This window comes from Lolium rigidum, chromosome 3, assembly GCF_022539505.1.
Source record: "Lolium rigidum isolate FL_2022 chromosome 3, APGP_CSIRO_Lrig_0.1, whole genome shotgun sequence".
Lineage (NCBI taxonomy): Eukaryota > Viridiplantae > Streptophyta > Magnoliopsida > Poales > Poaceae > Lolium > Lolium rigidum.
In genome coordinates, this window is record NC_061510.1 from 406,890,864 (window position 1) to 406,902,710 (window position 11,847).

The window sequence follows — 11,847 nt, forward strand, 5'->3', positions numbered from 1 at the left end:
GCTTTATTTATTTACTACTTTGTTTGCTGCATTATATCAAAACACAAAAAATTAGTTGCTAGCTTACTTTATTCTGTCTTGCACTCATATCAAAAACACAAAAAAATTAGTTACTTGCATTTACTTTATTTAGTTTGCTTTATTTACTACGCTAAAATGGGTACTCCTGAAAATACTAAGTTGTGTGACTTCACAACCATAAATAATAATGATTTCTTATGCACACCTATTGCTCCACCTGCTACTACGAGCAGAATTCTTTGAAATTAAACACGCTTTACTGAATCTTGTTATGCGAGAGCAATTTTCTGGTGTTAGTTCTGATGATGCTGCTGCCCATCTCAATAATTTTGTTGAATTGTGTGAAATGCAAAAGTATAAGGATGTAGATGGTGACTTTATAAAATTAAAATTGTTTCCTTTCTCTTTAAGAGGAAGAGCTAAAGATTGGTTGCTATCTCTGCCTAGAAATAGGATTGATTCATGGACTAAATGCAACGATGCTTTTATTGGTAGATATTATCCCCCGGCTAAAATTATATCTCTTAGGAGTAGCATAATGAATTTTAAACAATTGGATAATGAGCATGTTGCACAATCTTGGGAAAGAATGAAATCTTTGGTTAAAAATCGCCCAACCCATGGACTGACTACTTGGATGATCATCCAAACCTTCTATGCAGGACTGAACTTTGCTTCGCGGAACCTATTGGATTCAGCTGCTGGAGGTACCTTTATGTCCATCACTCTTGGTGAAGCGACAAAGTTTCTTGATAATATGATGATTAATTACTCTGAATGGCACACGGAAAGAGCTCCACAAGGTAAGAAGGTAAATTCTGTCGAAGAAACCTCTTCCTTGAGTGATAAGATTGATGCTATTATGTCTATGCTTGTGAATGATAGGACTAATGTTGATCCTAATAATATTCCGTTAGCTTCATTGGTTGCCCAAGAAGAACATGTTGATGTAAACTTCATTAAAAATAATAATTTCAACAATAATGCTTACCGGAACAATTCTAGTAATAACTATAGGCCATATCCTTATAATAATGGTAACGGTTATGGTAATTCTTATGGGAATTCTTACAACAATAATAGGAACACACCCCCTGGACTTGAAGCTATGCTTAAAGAATTTATTAGTACACAAACTGCTTTTAACAAATCTGTTGAGGAAAAGCTCAATAAAATTGATATTCTCGCTTCTAAGATTGATAGTCTTGCCTCTGATGTTGATCTTTTGAAATCGAAAGTTATGCCTAATAAGGATATTGAAAATAAAATTGTTACTACAGCAAATGCCATCCAAGTTCGAATTAATGAGAATATTAGATTGACGGCCGAATTGCATGCTAGGTGGGAAAGAGAAGAAAATGAAAAACTAGCTAAAGAGAATAATGTAGCTAAAGTTTGGACTATTGCCACCACTAGCAATACTAATACCCCAAATGTTGCTGCACCTCCTACTAATAATGGTAAAAGGATTGGTGTTGGCAATGTTTCCACTTCTAATGCAAAGCCTGCAAAACTGCCGGAAACTGCTAAAACTGCTGAAATTGCCTGTGATAAAACTGCTGAATTTTTTTCCAACATTGGGGATGATGATCCCATTGCTTTAGATTATAATGGTTTGGATTTTGATGATTGCCACATCTTTGAAGTTATAAAGTTCTTACAAAAACTTGCTAAGAGTCCTAATGCTAGTGCTATAAATTTGGCTTTCACAAAACATATTACAAATGCTCTCATAAAAGCTAGAGAAGAGAAACTAGAACGTGAAGCTTCTATTCCTAGGAAGCTAGAGGATGGTTGGGAGCCCATCATTAAGATGAAGGTCAATGACTTTGATTGTAATGCTTTATGTGATCTTGGTGCAAGTATTTCCGTTATGACTAAGAAAATTTATGATATGCTTGACTTGCCACCATTGAAAAATTGTTATTTGGATGTTAATCTTGCTGATCATTCTACAAAGAAACCTTTGGGGAGAGTTGATGATGTTCGCATTACCGTTAACAATAACCTTGTCCCCGTTGATTTTGTTGTCTTGGATATTGAATGCAATGCATCTTGCCCCATTATATTGGGAAGACCTTTTCTTCGAACTGTTGGAGCTATCATTGATATGAAGGAAGGTAATATTAAATATCAATTTCCTCTCAAGAAAGGTATGGAATACTTCCCTAGAAAGAGAATGAAGTTACATTTTGATTCTATTATTAGAACAAATTATGATGTTGATACTTCGTCTCTTGATAATACTTGATACACACTTTCTGCGCCTAGCTGAAAGGCGTTAAAGAAAAGCGCTTATGGGAGACAACCCATGTTTTTACTACAGTACTTTTATTTTATATTTGAGTCTTGGAAGTTGTTTACTACTGTAGCAACCTCTCCTTATCTTAGTTTTTTGCATTTTTGTGCCAAGTAAAGTCGTTGATAGTAAGGTTCATACTAGATTTGGATTACTGCGCAGAAACAGATTTCTTTGCTGTCACGAATCTGGGCCTAATTCTCTGTAGATAACTCAGAAAATTATGCCAATTTACGTGAGTGATCCTCAGATATGTACGCAACTTTCATTCAATTTGAGCATTTTCATCTGAGCAAGTCTGGTGCCTCAATAAAATTCGTCTTTACGAACTGTTCTGTTTTGGCAGATTCTGCCTTTTATTTCGCATTGCCTGTTTTGATATGCTTGATGGATTTTCCTATTCCATTGACTTTCAGTAGCTTTTTGCAATGTCCAGAAGTGTTAAGAATGATTATGTCACCTCTGAACATGTAAATTTTGATGGTGCACTAACCCTCTAATGAGTTGTTTTGAGTTTGGTGTGGAGGAAGTTTTCAAGGATGAAGAGAGGGAGATGATACGATATGATCAAGGAGAGTGAAAGCTCTAAGCTTGGGGATGCCCCGGTGGTTCACCCCTGCATATTTTAAGAAGACTCAAGCGTCTAAGCTTGGGGATGCCCAAGGCATCCCCTTCTTCATCGACAACATTATCGGGTTCCTCCCCTAAAACTATATTTTTATTCCATCACATCTTATGTGCTTTGCTTGGAGCGTCGGTTTGTTTTTGTTTTTGTTTTTGTTTGAATAAAATGGATCCTAGCATTCATTGTGTGGGAGAGAGACACGCTCTGCTGTTGCATATGGACAAATATGTCCTTAGGCTTTACTCATAGTATTCATGGCGAAGGTTGAATCTTCTTCGTTAAATTGTTATATGGTTGGAATCGGGAAATGCTACATGTAGTAATTCTAAAATGTCTTGAATAATTTGATACTTGGCAATTGTTGTGCTCATGTTTAAGCTCTTGCATCATATACTTTGCACCCATTAATGAAGAAATACAAAGAGCTTGCTAAAATTTGGTTTGCATAATTGGTCTCTCTAAAGTCTAGATAATTTCTAGTATTGAGTTTGAACAACAAGGAAGACGGTGTAGAGTCTTATAATGTTTACAATATGTCTTTTATGTGAGTTTTCCTGCACCGGTTCATCCTTGTGTTTGTTTCAAATAACCTTGCTAGCCTAAACCTTGTATCGAGAGGGAATACTTCTCATGCATCCAAAATCCTTGAGCCAACCACTATGCCATTTGTGTCCACCATACCTACCTACTACATGGTATTTCTCCGCCATTCCAAAGTAAATTGCTTGAGTGCTACCTTTAAAATTTCCATTCTTTACCTTTGCAATATATAGCTCATGGGACAAATAGCCTAAAAACTATTGTGGTATTGAATATGAACTTATGCACTTTATCTCTTATTAAGTTGCTTGTTGTGCGATAACTATGTTCCTGGGGACGCCATCAACTACTCTTTGTTGAATATCATGTGAGTTGCTATGCATGTCCGTCTTGTCTGAAGTAAGGGAGATTTACCACTCATTTAATGGTTAGAGCATGCATAATGTTAGAGAAGAACATTGGGCCGCTAACTAAAGCCATGATCCATGGTGGAAGTTTCAGTTTTGGGCATATATCCTCAATCTCATATGAGAACATTAATTGTTGCTACGAGGTGGCCAGACACCATTATGCATTAAAGAGGAGTCCATTATCTGTTGTCTATGTTGTCCCGGTATGGATGTCTAAGTTGAGAATAATCAAAAGCGAGAAATCCAATGCGAACTTTCTCCTTAGACCTTTGTACAGGCGGCATAGAGGTACCCCTTTGTGACACTTGGTTAAAACATGTGTATTGTGATGATAATCCCGGTAATCCGAGCTAATTAGGACAAGGTGCGGGCACTATTAGTATACTATGCATGAGGCTTGCAACTTGTAAGATATAATTTACATGGTACATATGCTTTATTATTACCGTTGACAAAATTGTTTCTTGTTTTCAAAACCAAAGCTCTAGCACAAATATAGCAATCAATGCTTCCTTCTGCGAAGGGCCTTTCTTTTACTTTTATGTTGAGTCAGTTCACATATCTCTCCACCTCAAGAAGCAAACACTTGTGTGAACTGTGCATTGATTCCTACATACTTGCATATTGCACTTGTTATATTACTTTACATTGACAATATCCATGAGATATACATGTTATAAGTTGAAAGCAACCACTGAAACTTCAATCTTCCTTTGTGTTGCTTCAATACCTTTACTTTGATTTATTGCTTTATGAGTTAACTCTTATGCAAGACTTATTGATGCTTGTCTTGAAAGTATTATTCATGAAAAGTCTTTGCTTTATGATTCATTTGTTTACTCATGTCATTACCATTGTTTTGATCGCTGCATTCATTACATATGCTTACAATAGTATGATCAAGGTTATGATGGCATGTCACTCCGAAATTATCTTTGTTATCGTTTACCTGCTCGGGACGAGCAGGAACTAAGCTTGGGGATGCTGATACGTCTCCAACGTATCGATAATTTCTTATGTTCCATGCCACATTATTGATGATATCTACATGTTTTATGCATACTTTATGCCGTATTTATGCATTTTCCGGCACTAACCTATTAACGAGATGCCGAAGAGCCGATTGGCTGTTTTCTGCTGTTTTTGGTTTCAGAAATCCTAGTAAGGAAATATTCTCGGAATTGGACGAAATCAATGCCCAGGGGCCTATTTTTTTCCACGAAGCTTCCAGAAGACCGGAGGACTTACGAAGTGGGGCCACGAGGTGGCCAGACACCAGGGCGGCGTGGCCTGGGCCTTGGCCGCGCCGGCCTGTTGTGTGGGGCCCTCGTGTGGCCCCCTGACTTGCCCTTCCGCCTACATATAGTCTTCGTCGCGAAACCCCCAGTACCGAGAGTCATGATACGAAAAACCTTCCAGAGACGCCACCGCCGCCAATCCCATCTCGGGGGATTCAGGAGATCGCCTCCGGCACCCTGCCGGAGAGGGGAATCATCTCCCGGAGGACTCTTCACCGCCATGGTCGCCTCCGGAGTGATGAGTGAGTAGTTCACCCCTGGACTATGGGTCCATAGCAGTAGCTAGATGGTCGTCTTCTCCTTATGTGCTTTATTGTCGGATCTTGTGAGCTGCCTAACATGATCAAGATCATCTATCTGTAATGCTATATGTTGTGTTTGTTGGGATCCGATGGATAGAGAATACTATGTTATGTTGATTATCAATCTATTACCTATGTGTTGTTTATGATCTTGCATGCTCTCCGTTATTAGTAGAGGCTCGGCCAAGTTTTTACTCTTAACTACAAGAGGGATATTTATGCTCGATAGTGGGTTCATGCCTCCATTAAATCCGGGACGAGTGACGGAAAGTTCTAAGGTTGTGGATGTGCTGTTGCCACTAGGGATAAAACATTGATGCTATGTCCGAGGATGTAGTTATTGATTACATTACGCACCATACTTAATGCAATTGTCCGTTGTTTGCAACTTAATACTGGAAGGGGTTCGGATGATAACCTCGAAGGTGGACTTTTTAGGCATAGATGCATGCTTGGATAGCGGTCTATGTACTTTGTCGTAATGCCCAATTAAATCTCACTATACTCATCATATCATGTATGTGCATGGTCATGCCCTCTCTATTTGTCAATTTCCCAACTGTAATTTGTTCACCCAACATGCTATTTATCTTATGGGAGAGACACCTCTAGTGAACTGTTGACCCCAGTCCAATTCTTTACATCGAATACAATCTACTGCAATACTTGTTCTACTGTTTTCTGCAAACAATCATCATCCACACTATACATCTAATCCTTTGTTACAGCAAGCCGGTGAGATTGACAATCTCACTGTTACGTTGGGGCAAAGTACTTTGGTTGTGTTGTGCAGGTTCCACGTTGGCGCCGGAATCCCTGGTGTTGCGCCGCACTACATCCCGCCGCCATCAACCTTCAACGTGCTTCTTGGCTCCTCCTGGTTCGATAAACCTTGGTTTCTTTCTGAGGGAAAACTTGCTACTGTACGCATCACACCTTCCTCTTGGGGTTCCCAACGGACGTGTCGATTGCACGCATCACTTGTCACGCACGCCCAGCTCATCCCATTCCTTGCGAGACGGGCTGAGGTCGTCGACATCATCGTCGTCCTCATCCTCGTCCTCCGGCCCCGCCCTTAGGGGAGGAGGTGGGGCAGAGTGTGACGCCCCGACCGCGTCCTCCACATGGACACCAATGTTGTAGCCCAGCTTCTTGTGAAATAGCTAGACAGTGCCCTTGAGCTTGTCCGGGTTGCGGCACGCGATGAGCATGCGCACCGGTTGCCGGCTACGGATGGACTCCCCCTCCACCCGCACCGGCCAGCCCAACATACGCATCCCAGCGAGTAGGCGGTCAGCCTGCCTCATCCGCCTCGGCACGCCCGTGAGGCGAACCCACACCTCCTGGAACATCTCGGCCGGAGCCGGGTCCGAGTCCGCCAAGCGAATGTCCACGACAGTTCCGCGAGGGGTAGGAAAAGCCTGCCGCTGCGTGTAGAGATCTGTAGAGAATCGCGCGAGGCAAACACGACAGAGAACTCATGCACACCCGTCTCCTCCACCTGCCAATGCCAATCGGCTTCCACAAGGTGGTGGAGCTCGCGGTTTAATTCCCGCGCCGACAGCACAACGTGCTTGAAGGAGATGACCGCCCCATTGGACATCTCCTCCTCCTCACCATCCTCCTTGAACTCGAGGGCAAAGAAACTCTCTCCCTCGACAGCCTGGCCCATGACCCGAAGCTCTGGCTGCTGGCCCTTGGAGGTACACGCCGCCGAGTTGTGCCCCTCAACACCACAGAAGAGGCACACCCGAGGGAAAGTGCAGGCGGCCTGGAAGTGTCCCATGCGCCCACATTTTAAACACTCCATGTTGGAGGAGGCCGTCCCTGCCACGTCCGTCGCCCCAACGATGGCACAGTGTCCAGGGTTATGGGCCTGGTCCGCCGGCTGCTTCCCGGCCGCCACCTCCACCGCACGGCCCTCACCATGAGTAGTAGAAGGCGCAGAAGGAGGCGGCTGGGCCGACGCCGCTGCCGCCTGGGCGAGGCGCGCCGCCTCCCTATTTTTCTCCCTCTCCACCCACCAGGCTGGCAGCAAGCGCCGGCATGACGACCGTCAGGGCCAGGGCTCGGGCTCCAACGCCAATGCGGGCGGCGGCGGGAGCGCGGCTCAGTCGCAAGAGGCGGCGCTGCGCGCCAAGGCTTTGGCGGAGCAAGGCCGGAACCAGCAGGGAGAACACGACAGAGAACTCATGCGCACCCATCTCCTCCACCTGCCAATCACAATCCGCTTCCACAAGTTGGTAGAATTCACAGTTTAAGTCCCGCGCCGACATCACAACGTGCTTGAAGGAGATGGACGCCCCATTGGACATCTCCTCCTCCTCATCATCCTCCTTAAACTCAAGGGCGAAGAAACTCTTTCCCTCGACAGCCTGGCCCATGACTCGAAGCTCCGGCTGTCGGCCCTTGGAGGTACACGCCGCCGAGTTGTGCCCCTCAGCACCACAGAGGAGGCACATCGGAGGGAAAGTGCAGGCAGCCTGGAAGTGTCCCATGCGTCCGCACTTGAAACACTCCATGTTGGAGGAGGTCGTCCCTGCCGCATCCGCCACCCCAATGATGGCACGCTGTCCAGGGTTACGAGCCTGGTCCGCCGGCTTCTTCCCGGCCGCCACCTCCGCCGCACGGCCCCCACCGTGAGCAACAGAAGGCGCAGAAGGAGGGGTTGGGCCGATGCCGCTGCCGCTTGGGCGAGGCGCGCTGCCTCCCTCTTTTTCTCCCTCTCCACCCACCAGGTGGGAGGGGTGTTGTTGCCTTGGTTGCCCCCGGCACGGGAGCCGCCTGCTCCCTGCTGGTTCCGACCTTGCTCCGCCAGAGCCTTGGCGCGCAGCGCCGCCTCCTGCGACTGAGCCGCGGGCCCGCCATCGCCACCCGCATTGGCGTTGGAGCCCCAGCCCTGGCCCTGCCGGTCGTCATGTCGGCGCTTGCTGCCGGCCTGGCGGTTGCCATTGCAGTGGCCCATCGCGCCGCCATGGCCACCACCACCCTGGCCGCCACCTCCCTGGCCCTAGGAGCGCTCATGGCTGCAGCCTGCGCGTACGAGAGGGAAGACGAAACGGAAGAGCGGGGGTGCGCACGCAAATCGCAGAGCAGCGGTGGCAGCGGATGTCTCGAGCGGAGGACGGGAAACCTAGGGCGAGGCGTTTATCTAGGAATGGCAACGGGTCTGCCCCCACGCGGGGACTGCCTTTTCTTCCCCGTCCCCGCGTTTGTGAAATTCTCCCGTACCCATCCCCATTCCCCACCTTGGGGACTATTTTTCCCCATCCCCATCACCCACCAGGTATAGCAGACCCACGGGTTCCCCACCCCCATTACAAACAGTAGACAAATCATGAAAATATCGCAAAAAATCAAGCTAAAAAATAACTTAATACGTGCAGAGTCACAGCACCACACACTGACACGCATAAGACATAACGAGTACTTATGTTTGACTCACATAGTTCACACAACGACACCATCGAAGGGCGTGACACACAATTTAACTTTAAGAGTAGCAAAATAATTTATTCCAGAATCCGATCATCAGCACGAGCAGAGGACCAACATCTTCTTCATTCTTTCAATATTTGAAGTATATCTTCTTTATTCTTCTACCAGTATTTGAAGTGACACATACGCAGCTTAGTCACAGAGCGAGCCCCTGCATGCATTTATAACATAGTTAAGGAAATAGCTAAATTTGTGGGATATTACCAATACATGCGGGGCTCCGCGGGGTTCGGGTATGGGGACTGCTGGAACGCCCCCCGCCCCGCTCTCCCCATCGGGGAGCATGTCTTGCCGTTAATACCCCCATGGAGATAAATTAGATACCACACCTGGCCCCTAATAGAGGAAAACCCCGTCGGGTTTCGGGTAAACGGTCTCCGTTGCCATCCCTTATCCCCTTTCGGCATCCAGAGCCAAGCCGGCGTGGACCAGGGAGCCTCTGGGCCAGAAACGTGGGCTGGCCATGGCCCAAAGCTGTCACCGCGACCACCAGCTCAGCTCCCTGGGCAGGGCCCATGAGAGGCCCATCCACGGGCCGGGAACGCAGCGGAGGGAAACCCTCGAGCCCTAGCTGTTGTCTCCCCGGCAGCGCCGCCGCCGCCGGCGAGAGGCAAACCCCCGGCGCCTCCACCACAGACCTCCCCGGGGTCGTAGGTGGGACCGACTCCTGCGTAGCGGACGATGGCAGGTGGGGAAGAGTCACCCGCGTGGGCCCTTCCGACCACCGCACGCACGTAGCAGCGACCGCCGCCACCGGGGCGTGGGGCCAGAGCTGGCGCGGCCACCCCCCGAGGTGAACCGCGAGCCCCGCCCACCCGGCGCAAACACAGACCTCCGCGACGCACGCAGGGAGCCGCCCCGCTCGACCGCGGCTTGCAGAAAAGCCCCAAAAGGGGTGCCCTCGCCCGCGACGACGAGCATGGCCGGGAGGAGCCATCGACGCTGGGCTCGCTGGTCGCCTCGTCGTCCTCCACAGCCGACGCGAGCACCCAGAATCGCCCGCCGCAGACGGAGGGGCGCGAGCAGAGTCCCGCCGGCGAGGGGAGCAGGTGGTCGGCGTCGCCGCCACGGTCGCCTCCCCTCGCCTCACTCATCTCCTTTCCCTCAACATCGCTGCATTGGCTTCCTTGTATCCAAAGTAGATCATAGTAATCTCACGTACGATGTTTCAAGTATGGGTTATGGAGACAATAGTTACAATTTATCAAGTACTGATCTCAGCTTGTGTTATATTGTTTGTATCACTACTTGCAGTTATGCATAAACACTAAGTTTCTCGGTTTAAATATTATCTATTTCCATCTCGTTTGATGTAGATATAAGTTCATCTGCTAGATATCCTCAGCCCCGGCAGGGGATGACCTCAAGCATACTACCTGATGACCTGGTGGCGGAGATCCTGTCGGCTGCCACTGAAGTCCTTTTGCCGTTTCAAATGTGTCTGCAAGTCTTGGCTTGCGTTCTCATCTGATTCACACTACTGCCAGAAGCTCCCGAGAGCTCCTGTTGGTCTCCTGTACCAAAAACGTGAGCATGGCACCGCCATCCGTCTTGCTGGACTTCCCTCAACCTCAAGCGACAGGGATATTGACACAACACTTAGCTTTGTGCCACGTTATGAGTACTTAATTAGAGCTTAGGGCTTGCAGCAATGGCCTGCTTCTTTGTTATCGTGGAGGTCATACGCATGCAAAAATTTCCAACGCCATTGTGTGCAATCCGGCAACTAAAGAGTGGATGACACTTCCAGATACTCAACCTGGACCGGCCGTTCTGCTATAATTATCTCATGTTGTGTTTTGATCCACTCTGGTCCCAACAATCTATGTGTTCAACCTTCAGCGCACCCCATTCCCAGATGGTGGATACAAATCTGAAGTTAAGGTATTTTTCTCGGAGAATTCCACATGGTCTACATGTCTTTGGGAAACTGAAGATGAATTTTGGGGTGATTCAGTCTTTGTAAATGGCGTGTTGTATGTGAGGCACTTATGGGGCCATTGCCTTCTGGCACTCGATGCACCTGGCACACACACACAGTTGCTCAATGATAGGACCATTCAGCTACCGGTATTTCCAAATGGACCAGAACAGAAGGTTTGCTGCCTTAACGGGTGTCTTCTCCAGTCAACTGGACTCTTATGCTACGCACAACAAGAATTGGATGGTTGCATGATGTGATTTTGGAGTTTGGAAGGCTCTGATAGGTGGACTATTTTATGGATGCTCAAAGTAAATTTTCTCTTGTCTTGTTGATGTTCTGAAAATCTGGAGTAACATTATTGGTCTACTTTCTAAGCTATTAGTGGTCTATACTTTTTAAGCACCACTAGATGACCTGTTGCGCTATCGCGCAAATGGCCGAGGCTAACCATAAGGTTTGGCTTATTTTAGTACGGGAGCTCGGAGCGGACACTTCCACCGAGTAAAGGGGGGAGTATTAGTGTTAAATGGGCATCCAATTTGAGCTATAGTAGTATCCGACACGGTGTGTTGGAGAAAATGCGCTAGACGGTTACCTTCTCTGGTTACTGCGTTTGCTCTTGTTGCGCTATCATGTAAATGGGACAATCTAAACCATAAGCTTTGGTTTATCTTAATACTGGAGGCTCGGGAGCGCGAAGTGTAGCTCTTTCCACCGCCATCATCATCGCAGTAGCAAAGGGGGGGTATTAGGGTGAAATGGCTATCCATGGTGAGCTATAGTAATATTCGGTGTGTTTCGTTAGAGGAAACGCCCTCGACGGCCCTTCTACTCTCCTTTGGCTACTCCTTTTGCTTCAGTTGAGTTATATTATATTCGATGGGTAGGCTGGAGAAAATGCCCTCGATGTCCCTTCTACTCTCCTTTGGA